This window comes from Podarcis gaigeae, assembly GCF_964106915.1.
Source record: "Podarcis gaigeae genome assembly, chromosome: 3".
Lineage (NCBI taxonomy): Eukaryota > Metazoa > Chordata > Lepidosauria > Squamata > Lacertidae > Podarcis > Podarcis gaigeae.
The window spans coordinates 42,974,307-42,984,591 of record NC_139680.1 but is presented as its reverse complement, the minus strand read 5'-3'; the positions used below and the strand labels follow the sequence as shown (position 1 = coordinate 42,984,591).

The 10,285-nt window shown below is 42.0% G+C and overlaps 1 long non-coding RNA gene across 1 annotated transcript in view; it reads right to left on the bottom strand.

Annotated features, from left to right (window-relative positions):
* Positions 1-10,285, bottom strand: part of LOC310840838 — a 387,462-nt gene that overhangs the window by 42,979 nt on the left and 334,198 nt on the right. The window lies entirely within an intron of this gene.

Below are 10,285 nucleotides of genomic sequence, written 5' to 3'. Positions count from 1 at the left end.
TTTCCACGCATTTGTGGTCATTCAGCCAACTTTTCATCAACCCAGGCAGTTTCTAGGGAGGAGGTTCCTTGCAATATGACCCAGTCACTGATCTTGCATTGCAAATTACAAGTGATGTTGCAACAGACTTTCCACATTCATGAGAGTATTGCACTTTTCCAATCTGTACATCTCACTCTGTTCTGTTCACAACAGTGGCCATGGCATAGTTGCTCTCGGTGGGGCCATTTGCAGCTCATCACACATTGTTGTGAGTGCCATTTTATTGCCTCATTTTAAAAATTTACCTTTCATAATCACTGGAACACTTTTCCAGATAAACGTATTAGGGTTGCCATATTTCAAAAAGTAAAAACACCCCCAAAAGATTTTGGCAATAATTAATATTGATTAATATAACAAAAACTAGGCCATAAATTTAATCACGAATGTGTGCTATGAGCTGTGATAGGTTCACTTTCCAAATACGTCACTACCCATGTCAAAACACTGTCCTAAAGGAGCACAAAAGGCGTCCATGCCTCTGAAATTTATCATACTTTTCTGTTCTAAAAACCAGAAGACTTTCTGTGTTCAAAGAAAAGATGCAAGAACTACAGAGAACATACAGGACTGGATGATTTTTCTTGTGGCTGCCACATATAAACCTAGAAAACGTAGCCTCACAATTCAACACCCTCAGCCTCAAAGAGGCATGAGAGACTTGAGTTCAAATCCTCAGTCAAGGATTCACCTTGACACCTAAGGAGAGTTCACTCTCTTTCTGGTCAGTAAAATAAGGGCAAAATATGAGGATGAGGAAATGTCATTTGTGTCTTCGTGCTTTCACCTTGAACTTATCCTGTAAAAAGAAGCACACTATTGCATTGTTTATCAAATTGAGCGCTTCCATTTATTATTCTGCAGTGTCTCTGAAATGGAAGTGTCTGGTCCAGGAAAACGGCAGGCACAGCAGTCCTACTGAACAGCTTGTGACATCTCCTGCTAATCTACTTGCACTTCGCACTCATATGCCCATCTCACGTGACTCAGCTATAAGCTGACAATCACAAGGGCAGAGCTGCGACCCTGCTGAGGCCACATTACTATCCACGAAAGTAAGTCAAATATGACTTTGCTCCTGCTCTGAGCACCACAGACCCCGCCATGACATTGAGAGTCATAGCAGCCTTAAGCTGCCTGTTTCCTTTGGAAGAGTCTTTCTCTCTTTTTCTGAGAAAGATAGATATAACCAATGATAAAGAGCCTACAGAAATACTATTAAGGCATGTTAAAAGCAGCATAAGGTTGGACATTATCACTGAATTTGTTGTTTCAAAACAGGTTTGTGGGGGGAAATGGGTATTCTTGTAACGTTTCGGAATTTATTATATTTTCATCCCAGTTTCCAATCAGCAATCAGCTCCTAATGTAGCTCATAATTAAAATCCAGTACAGTGGTACCTCAGGTTACAAACACCACAGGTTACAAACACTTCGGGTTACAGACTCCGCTAACCCGGAAGTAGTACCTTGGGTTAAGAACTTTACCTCAGGATGAGAACAGAAATTGCGCAGCGGCACCATGGCGGCAGCGGGAGGCCCCATTAGCTAAAGTGGTACCTCAGATTAAGAATGGTTTCAGGTTAAGAATGGACCTCCGGAATGAATTAAGTTTGTAGTCAGAAGTACCCCTGTATAAAATGTAGCTGAAGACCCTGATCCACACTCCTCTGAAAATATCCAGCCCTCGACAGCATTCTTCCATTCAAAACACTCAAGAAATGTCCAGCTATTTCCTGCCTGTTGGAGAAGAGTTCACCCTGACCATTCTGGGCTATTAGCCAATATTCTGCTTAACAAAAGGCATGACCAGGCAAGCATCCATCGCAATGCAATGAAAGACAGAATAAAACACTGTTTTGCAGCATAACCTTAAAAAGTTATGCTTGTTACTTTTTATTTTAAAGAAATCACTTTTTGATACAGCTTGGTTTTGATCTACACATCCAAAAGAATGAGATAGTAGAATCCTGAGGTGGTAGAGTGGACTGTAATACTTCAGACTACTGGTGGGGTGTGTGACTTTTTTTAAAAAAAAAAATACTAATCTCCCTGCTGTTGCTAGTTTTCTAATTTCAGATTTATTTACTTTTTTTAAAAAAAACAACCTTACAGGGGCACTGAAAAATGTGGCACCCACACCCACATACCCTACACACATTCAGAAATGATAAAGTGCATTCTATCATGTATGGACCCTTTCTTTCCATTACCTTCTCTTCTACTGCATGTGTAGACCAGGCCGTTGTGGGCTTATGTTAATGAGACTGGGGAATGGCATAATTCTTGTGTACACAGAAACTCATCTAAACTGAAGTGGAAACATTTCTAGGATCCATCCACAAAAGCCATTTAGTGTGGAACTGTCACACTTTGTTCACTCAACTTTTTCTTATACGTGATGTCATAATCAATCAATCAATCAATATTTATTGTGGTCCAAAGACCCACAAAACAATTTCAAAACTAGATACAGTTAAAACAACCAGACAGACAGATGGAAGAAACCAAGGCAGTCATTTTTTTTAAATCTAGGGCATAATGATCTTTGTTTCTTATAACCTCCGAAAGAAACTTTGCCAAGGCCAGTGTAATATCATTTGACCGGTCTTCCAAAAGATATTTAATATGGGAGGCTTCAGATTTTCCCAGCAAATTTGCCAGTAAGGGTTTGATCAGTTGATGTCATAATCTGAATGTTACCCTCCTGTATTTTCTCTGCTGTTCTTCTGTCTTTTCCCAGAGCACTGAGCATTCTATTTTTGTCTGTATGGAAATACAGTGGTACCTCAGTTTAAGAACAGCGCTGTTTACAAACTATTCAGTTTACGAACTCTGCAAAACCAGAAGTAGTGTCCCAGTTTGCAAATTTTACCTCGGTCTAAGAACGGAAGCCAAACAGTGGAAGGGCACTGGCAGCAGGAGGCCTCATTAGGGAAAGCACACCTTGGTTTAAGAACGGTTTCGGTTTAAGAATGGACTTCCAGAATGAATTAAGTTCATAAACTGAGGTACCACTGTAGGTCATCACAGATGCAGATGCTTTTTGGTATGTAGACAGTGAGATAGGAAAAGAAAGCAGGCCTAGATAGCAACATCAACTTATTTCCAGATAGTTAGCAAAATGCACTCATAAAATGGTACATTTGTGGGCATCCATGATGGATAGCTGATTTTAAAATATGTAGGTATGTGTGTTTCTACTTTTCATATCTAGCTGAATAGATAAATTAAGTATGTCCTGTTGCCTTGTTAAGGGAAGGCAATAAACTGTCATCACCAACTGACAGTTGGTTAGTACAGATTAATTCCTAATGAAGACAAAAACTCTTTATGTAATGTAATGCTTTTGGCTGTGGATCAAGGGTTGCAATCATTCACAACTGCAAACCTTTAAATCCGGCTTTGTTCCACAGGGGGGGAAAGCCCCCTAAAATATCTTCCTATATCTAAAGTTACTCTTCAACCAAGAAGAGTGGGAGATTCAAATTTGACCTGTAAATAAATAGGCTACATTTTGCCAGAGAAGTGATGCTATTTTATACTCAGAGATATTTGGAGTAATCAAGTGAGGTAGACAATGGTGCAATTAGGTTACTTCAGACTCTGCACTTAATAGTGTTGTGGGGTCTTTAAATGGTGATGTGTTATCACTTCAGTTCAAAATGTTGTAATGCAACCTGGCTGCTAAGAAACATAGAATTGTGGAGTTGGAAGGTATCCCAAGGGTCATCGAGTCCAACCCCCTGCAATGCCAGAATCTCAACTATATCATACATGACAGATGGCCATTAAAACTCTGCTTTAAAATATTCAAAGAAGGCACATCTACCCCCTCTCATGGGAGTCTGTTCCACTTTCAAACACCTCTTACTGTCAGAAAGCTCTTCCTGATATTTAGTTATAATCTCATTTCTTGTAACTTGAATTCATTGGTTCAGGTCTTAGCCTCTGGAGTAGGAGCAAACAAGCTCGCTCTATCTTCCATGTGACAGTCCTTTAGATATTTGAAGATGGCTATCCTATCTCAGTCTAAACATACCCAATTCCCTCAACTGTTCGTCATAAGGCTTGGTTTCCAGACCCTTTATCATATTGGTTGCCTTCATCTGCACACATCCCAACTCTTCACAGAGAAAAATGCCAATTCTTTTAACAACTAGTTCACCGATAACACAAGAGAGCAAACAAATATCCACCCAAAAAAATGCTGAAATTCGACAGGAGAGAACCAAATTACTTACTAAAAGACACTGCCTTTCCCCATATACATCCCCATTAAGTGATGCCTGTGGGATGGCAGGTTTGCACTAAGTGAAAACTGATGAACAGGTTTCCTTATAAACTAGTCTCCTTGTAAAATAATGGTCCTAGCTGGCCGGGCTAAGTTCCAACATCAGCCTCTTAAAGGGTGAACCATGTTGCCAAAGTGACAACTAAGTAACAGTTCTTTCCAGGGAGGGCTAGGAATTTCCACACCAACTTACCAGACTGAGAGGACATCATCTTGTAAGTTAGAAGAACAATAGCCATAGTCTGTGTGTGAGTTGGGTGATGCTGGGAGCTCAAGAGACACAGAGGGGGCTGCCCTGCCCTGTGCTGAATTCAAAACCACTGCTAAGATTCCCTTAAAAACCTAATGGGAAAACAAGACTTGCTGGGGTTGTGAGGCCTTCCACTGCCTATGCTCACGTTGTATATATGTGTAAATAAACCATATATCCTAAAGACATCACAGTCTCAACTGACCTTTCCAAGTAAACTGAACTCTGGGTAAGCATTGGAACCTCTGGAGTTTGTAGCCACTCAGAGACTGGGATGTGTGCAACATCATTCTCCTCAGGCTTGGACACAGAGGGTTGTAATACATAGTAATACAGGAAACCAGGCAGAGGGCCTTCTCAGTAGTGGCACCCGCCCTGTGGAACGCGCTCCCACCAGATGTCAAAGAGAACAACAACTACCAGACTTTTAGAAGACATCTGAAGGCAGCCCTGTTTAGGGAAGCTTTTAATGTTTAGGGAAGCCAAAATGTGGGGAGTACACTGGAAAAATCAGATAAGAGCAGCTCAGTTTACTGTATATCAAAATCAAATACAAAAGCATTCTGCTTTACCACTGAGGGAAGAGGGCATGTACTTGCTTTTATTGACATTAGCAGCAAGGATACTAGTGGCAAAGCAAAATGTACCGTATTTTTCGCTCTATAACACGCACCTGACCATAACACGCACGTAGTTTTTAGAGAAGGAAAATCCGTAGGCATGCCACCCGTAGGCATTCCCTCCATAACACGCACAGACATTTACCCTTACTTTCTAGGAGGAAAAAAGTGAGTGTTATGGTGCAAAAAATACGGTATTTACTTTGAAAACCTTGTATTGGAACAATAAACACTAAGGCAGTGAATGTACCCCCTGATCTGGTTTTGGGCCTTGTTTGGCACCTCAGATTAGGCCCAGGATGACAAAGGCCAGGCCTGATTTGGGCCATAAACTGAATCAGGCTCCTATATCACACAGGACAGAATAATAAAGAACAATATTTGTAATTTTTAAAAAAGTTGCCGAGTTTGAAAGGATCTTAATTTCTGCTATGGGCAAAATAGCCTGACCAGCAGCAACATGAAACTGTGTGGCACGCTTTAAAATAGACTGTATGAAGGCAACCTATCATGTACGAGCCCGCTGGTCTTAGAAAATGTGTTTGTGTGTGGAGGGAATGTAAGTCCTGGAACAGCAGTGTCTGTTTGAAGGAGCAGCAGGAACTCAATGATAAGAGTAGCCTTCAGAATATGTAAACAAAGCAGAGCAACCTTCAGAATATGTAAACAAAGCAGCATTCCCAGGCACATTTCCTCAGCTCCCCACTACGCAAATACAAGGACCACAGGGCACAGCCACCACTTTTTTGTTAAACCTGCGGCAATCTCTGTCCAAGGCTATCTCACTATGTCTACAAAAATGGGGAAGGAGAACTAGATCAAATCCAAAACACAATTCACATTGCAATTATAAGAAACAGAATGACCTAATTCTCTGTTGCAGCAAATTAATCTGTAACAAGGGAAAATGTCCTAGCTCATGGAGGCAGGGCAGGGGTGCTTCCATGGTTCAGCATAAGGCCTCCACACAAGTTACAACTGTCCTGATTTATCAAGCACGACCCTAATTTTTCACGCTTGACCCTAGTAAATCACCATTTGTATTTTTGCCTTTTGGGGAAGGCTTGCTGACATTTTTGTTAGTGTTAATTGCTAGCAATGGCATTCTTCAAGACTACGCTCCTTCACCAAAATCTCAGAATGTGACAACAAGAATCTCTGGTGTACAAGCATGTCCGAATGTGTTTCAGATGTGCATACATGCAAATTCATGAACATGAATGATAAAGTTTGACATTTCTCTCTCTCTCTCTCTCTCTCTCTCTCTCTCTCACACACACACACACACATTGCAGCTGCTGTGGTATGTTTGATAATATGTGGTATATTTGATAATCAAATGTGGGTCAAATATATTTAGCCTGAAGAACACCCACAAGGCTTTTAAGTCAGCGACAAACAAGTTACTGCAGAGAAAATTAATAGAGCATATAGAAGGAGGCCCTGTCAATGCCCTCTATCCCATCTATCATCTCCTATTAATCTCCACTTCCTTATTTTGCTTAACTCTCCCCAATTCCTTCATTTTTTGGCTTTTTTTCTTCCAAACTCACAACAGCTTCCCTACCTACTTGTTCTCCCCAGTAAACAGCCTCTATCTTTCTTATGGCCACAATCCTCTCTCTCTCTTTTTGACAAGGAAATATGAGGCATAAAGAAAGGAAAACTGTGTGTGCAAATATAATGTGTTAGTTCTTCTAGACTAAGGTAGCAATCCTATGGACCAGAAGATGGAATAAAACAAGCTGCTGCAATTTAAGCTGGCACAAAGTTATACCAGATCCAAACTCTGTTTAGCAGCAACTTCTCCTCTGCCTAACTGTGGCAAACCATTAAAATAGCATTTTATGTTGGGTTGCCAGGTTACGTGACCAAACTGGCAGAATTTAGGATCCCCCTCTTTGGTTCTGCTCCAGCCATGTCCCCAGAGCACCCACTTTGGGGGACTTACATCAGCCTTGACTCAGCAATGAAGTCCTGGTTGAATCAGGATGAGTAAGTTATCGAAGTGTATCTTTGACTGAGCAGGGGTTGGGGACTTAAAACTAGTTGAGCCTGGCTGAATTAGAGATCTAGTGTATCCCATGCATCTCATCCCAGCTGACTTTGCCATAGGATTCCCCTCTGTGAAGGAATCCTGTGGCACTTATAACTGCTGTATAGGAATGGAGGGGTTTGGTTCAGCTCACATTTAAAGGTGAATTCACTCTTTCTAAAATAATATGTGCACCAAAACATAGCCATCCTTCAAAATCTGCAAATGTGCATTAAAAAAATCCATGTGTTAGTGAAGACAGTGTGCCAAAACACATTATATATGGGGAAACTGCTTTGCAAAGATGTGTGTATATTAAGGGAAGTTGCACTAAAATGCTGGTGCATTTTCATGAGGGTTATAAAAAAAATGATGTGGAAATGTTGAAAACCAAATTTAAGATTAGAAAAATCAGAAACAGATAAAAACTGAAATGGACAAATTCACCCATTCTTATGCCTCTGTAGAAATGTATAGGATTGTGTCATTAATAAAACTTAGGTCCCATTGAAATCAAAGGGACATTGGGGATGGCTTAAATTTCAGTGAGTGCAACGGTAATTAGGAGCAGCCAGCTAAGTTTGAATCTAGCCCAATGTCTCTAAAAATAATTATTAATCTGCTTTATCTTTCCCCTCCCCCTCCCTCAAGTTTAAATCATTTTTGCATGCCCCCGTTACAGCACAGGAATATTTTAAAATAATTTGGGGGATAGAATTTGCAGTTTTACATTTGCTCCACCAGGGGGGAATAAATACACACACATTTTTTCACCAGACTAAGAACAGCCCGCTTCTATTGGATATGCATTTAATATCTTCTAGCAAGGCTCAAGAGTTCGTTTCTTCCCCCACCTTTCATTACCCTGCATAGTGGGGGGGGGGGGAGGAATAAGCGACTCAAAAGAGTTCCCCTCCCCCAGTCTGAATTTTAAGAACTAAAATCCGATATGGCCTCTGGGAGGGCATCTCCAGGGGCATAAAGGTAAAGGTAAAGGTACCCCTGCCCGTACGGGCCAGTCTTGTCAGACTCTGGGGTTGTGCGCCCATCTCACTCAAGAGGCCAGGGGCCAGCGCTGTCCGAAGACACTTCCGGGTCACGTGGCCAGCGTGACATCGCTGCTCTGGCGCGCCAGAGCTGCACACGGAAACGCCGTTTACCTTCCCGCTAGAAAGCGGTCCCTATTTATCTACTTGCACCCGAGGGTGCTTTAGAACTGCTAGGTTGGCAGGCGCTGGGACCGAGCAACGGGAGCGCACCCCGCCGTGGGGATTCGAACCGCCGACCTTTCGATCGGCAAGCCCTAGGCGCTGAGGCCTTTACCCACAGCACCACCCGCGTCCCTCTAAGGGTATCTCCAGGGGCATAGGACAGACCAAATCTGCCTCTCCACAGCTGGAGCTATAGGTTTTAGGCGTTTAGTTCTAAACCACTGGAGACTATTGATTACTTTCAATAGTTATTGTCACAGTACAGCATCATTTTATAGGTTCAGCCTTTCCATAAACAGATGCTTGCCAACATTTTCAGCTACTGATGAAATAGAACACAGTCTAAGCAGTATTTCCTCTTCGATCTTCTCTTTAATTCCTGCCTTGTATGTATCCCCTGCCTCTGCAGTTAGAATTCTGCCCTGCTCATCACTACAGAAGCAATTGCCTTGGGCTGCCCCAGGGTCGTCCTAGTTCATCTCCAAGATGGATTCCATGGAGCATGAAATGAACAATTCCCCCTAGCAAAGGCTGCAATGCAAGGCTGGTCTGAAAGATGGCCAGCTGCTCAGGTCTGCTGCTTCTTCAGGCAGCTTTGCCTGAATGCCATGTTTCTTCTGTTCCCAGGGTTTATTGCCAGTTTATTAGAATTTCCTCAGTGAGGTCAGGTTATGTTAAAACCACTTGCCTACGTGGGCTGTTGGCTATCCCATCAACCTACTTTCCCCCTCTTCTTATTTCCTGACTATTCTGACGCAGACGCAGACACACACACACACAGCACATTTTTCCATAAGAAAATTAAGCTATCATTCCAAATTATCTCTGCTAGCAAAATCTGATCATTGTACAGTGAACCCAAGCAGGTTCACAGATCCTCAGCCTGACCTTCTTTGGCAGGAGAAAATAAGAACAGATGAAATCATGCAGAATATGAATGCTGCCTTTCCTATAGCACAAATCATCTACCATGTTACAGTTGTGCAGCAGCAATCCCTTTCTTATCGACATCTGGCAGTTGCATTCCCCTTTCTGATCTTTCTATTTTTAATATCGTCTCTCTCTCCCTCCACCTCCTCTCCCTCTGAAGATTAAAAAATCTCTCAGACATTGCTGAGTTGTCCACCTTCTGCTGAATCATCAGTTCAGGAAAGCACTGCTCTGCCTCACGCATCGTAGGAGACCATGTCTGCTCTGCAAGCAATATGGAGTATAATGGTGAATCTTTACAGACTAAACTTAGAAGTCAAGGATCAAGCAGAAAGATTATTCAACCTGCTTGAACACAAGCTTGATTAGCAGACTCTCATAGGGGTTGGAAAAGCCTCCTTTCCTAGATGCTAAAGGAGACCTCCCTCCCAGTGCTTGTGGCAGATATTCATTGGGACCATGGCATGAAAGGTTTAAACTCTCCTTCCTCAGCTTCTCAGGTTCAGGAAGCTGCCTCCTACATCCCTCAACTGCTATTTACATTAAAAACAAACAAACAAACAAACAAACAAACAAACAAACCACATGCTAATTCAGTCAGTGCCATACTTAATTTTGAAAGAAGAAGGTTACTCCAAGCAACAAGTAGTCCATGCTTTATGGGTGCATTCAGACATGGGGAATATCGTGTTAGAGTTTCTGCCTCATTTTCTAATATTCCCAGTACCTGTATAGAACTGTGGCTTTTTGACCAATATGTCAGCATGTCATGCTAAATTTCATTCACAAGGCAACCAACATCATTGAGGCAACATTACTCTCCCGAGCTTTCTGGTTCTGCTCCCCCATGAAAACAGCTGGAAAGAATTGTATGCCAGTATACCTCCCCAAATTCCGTCAATT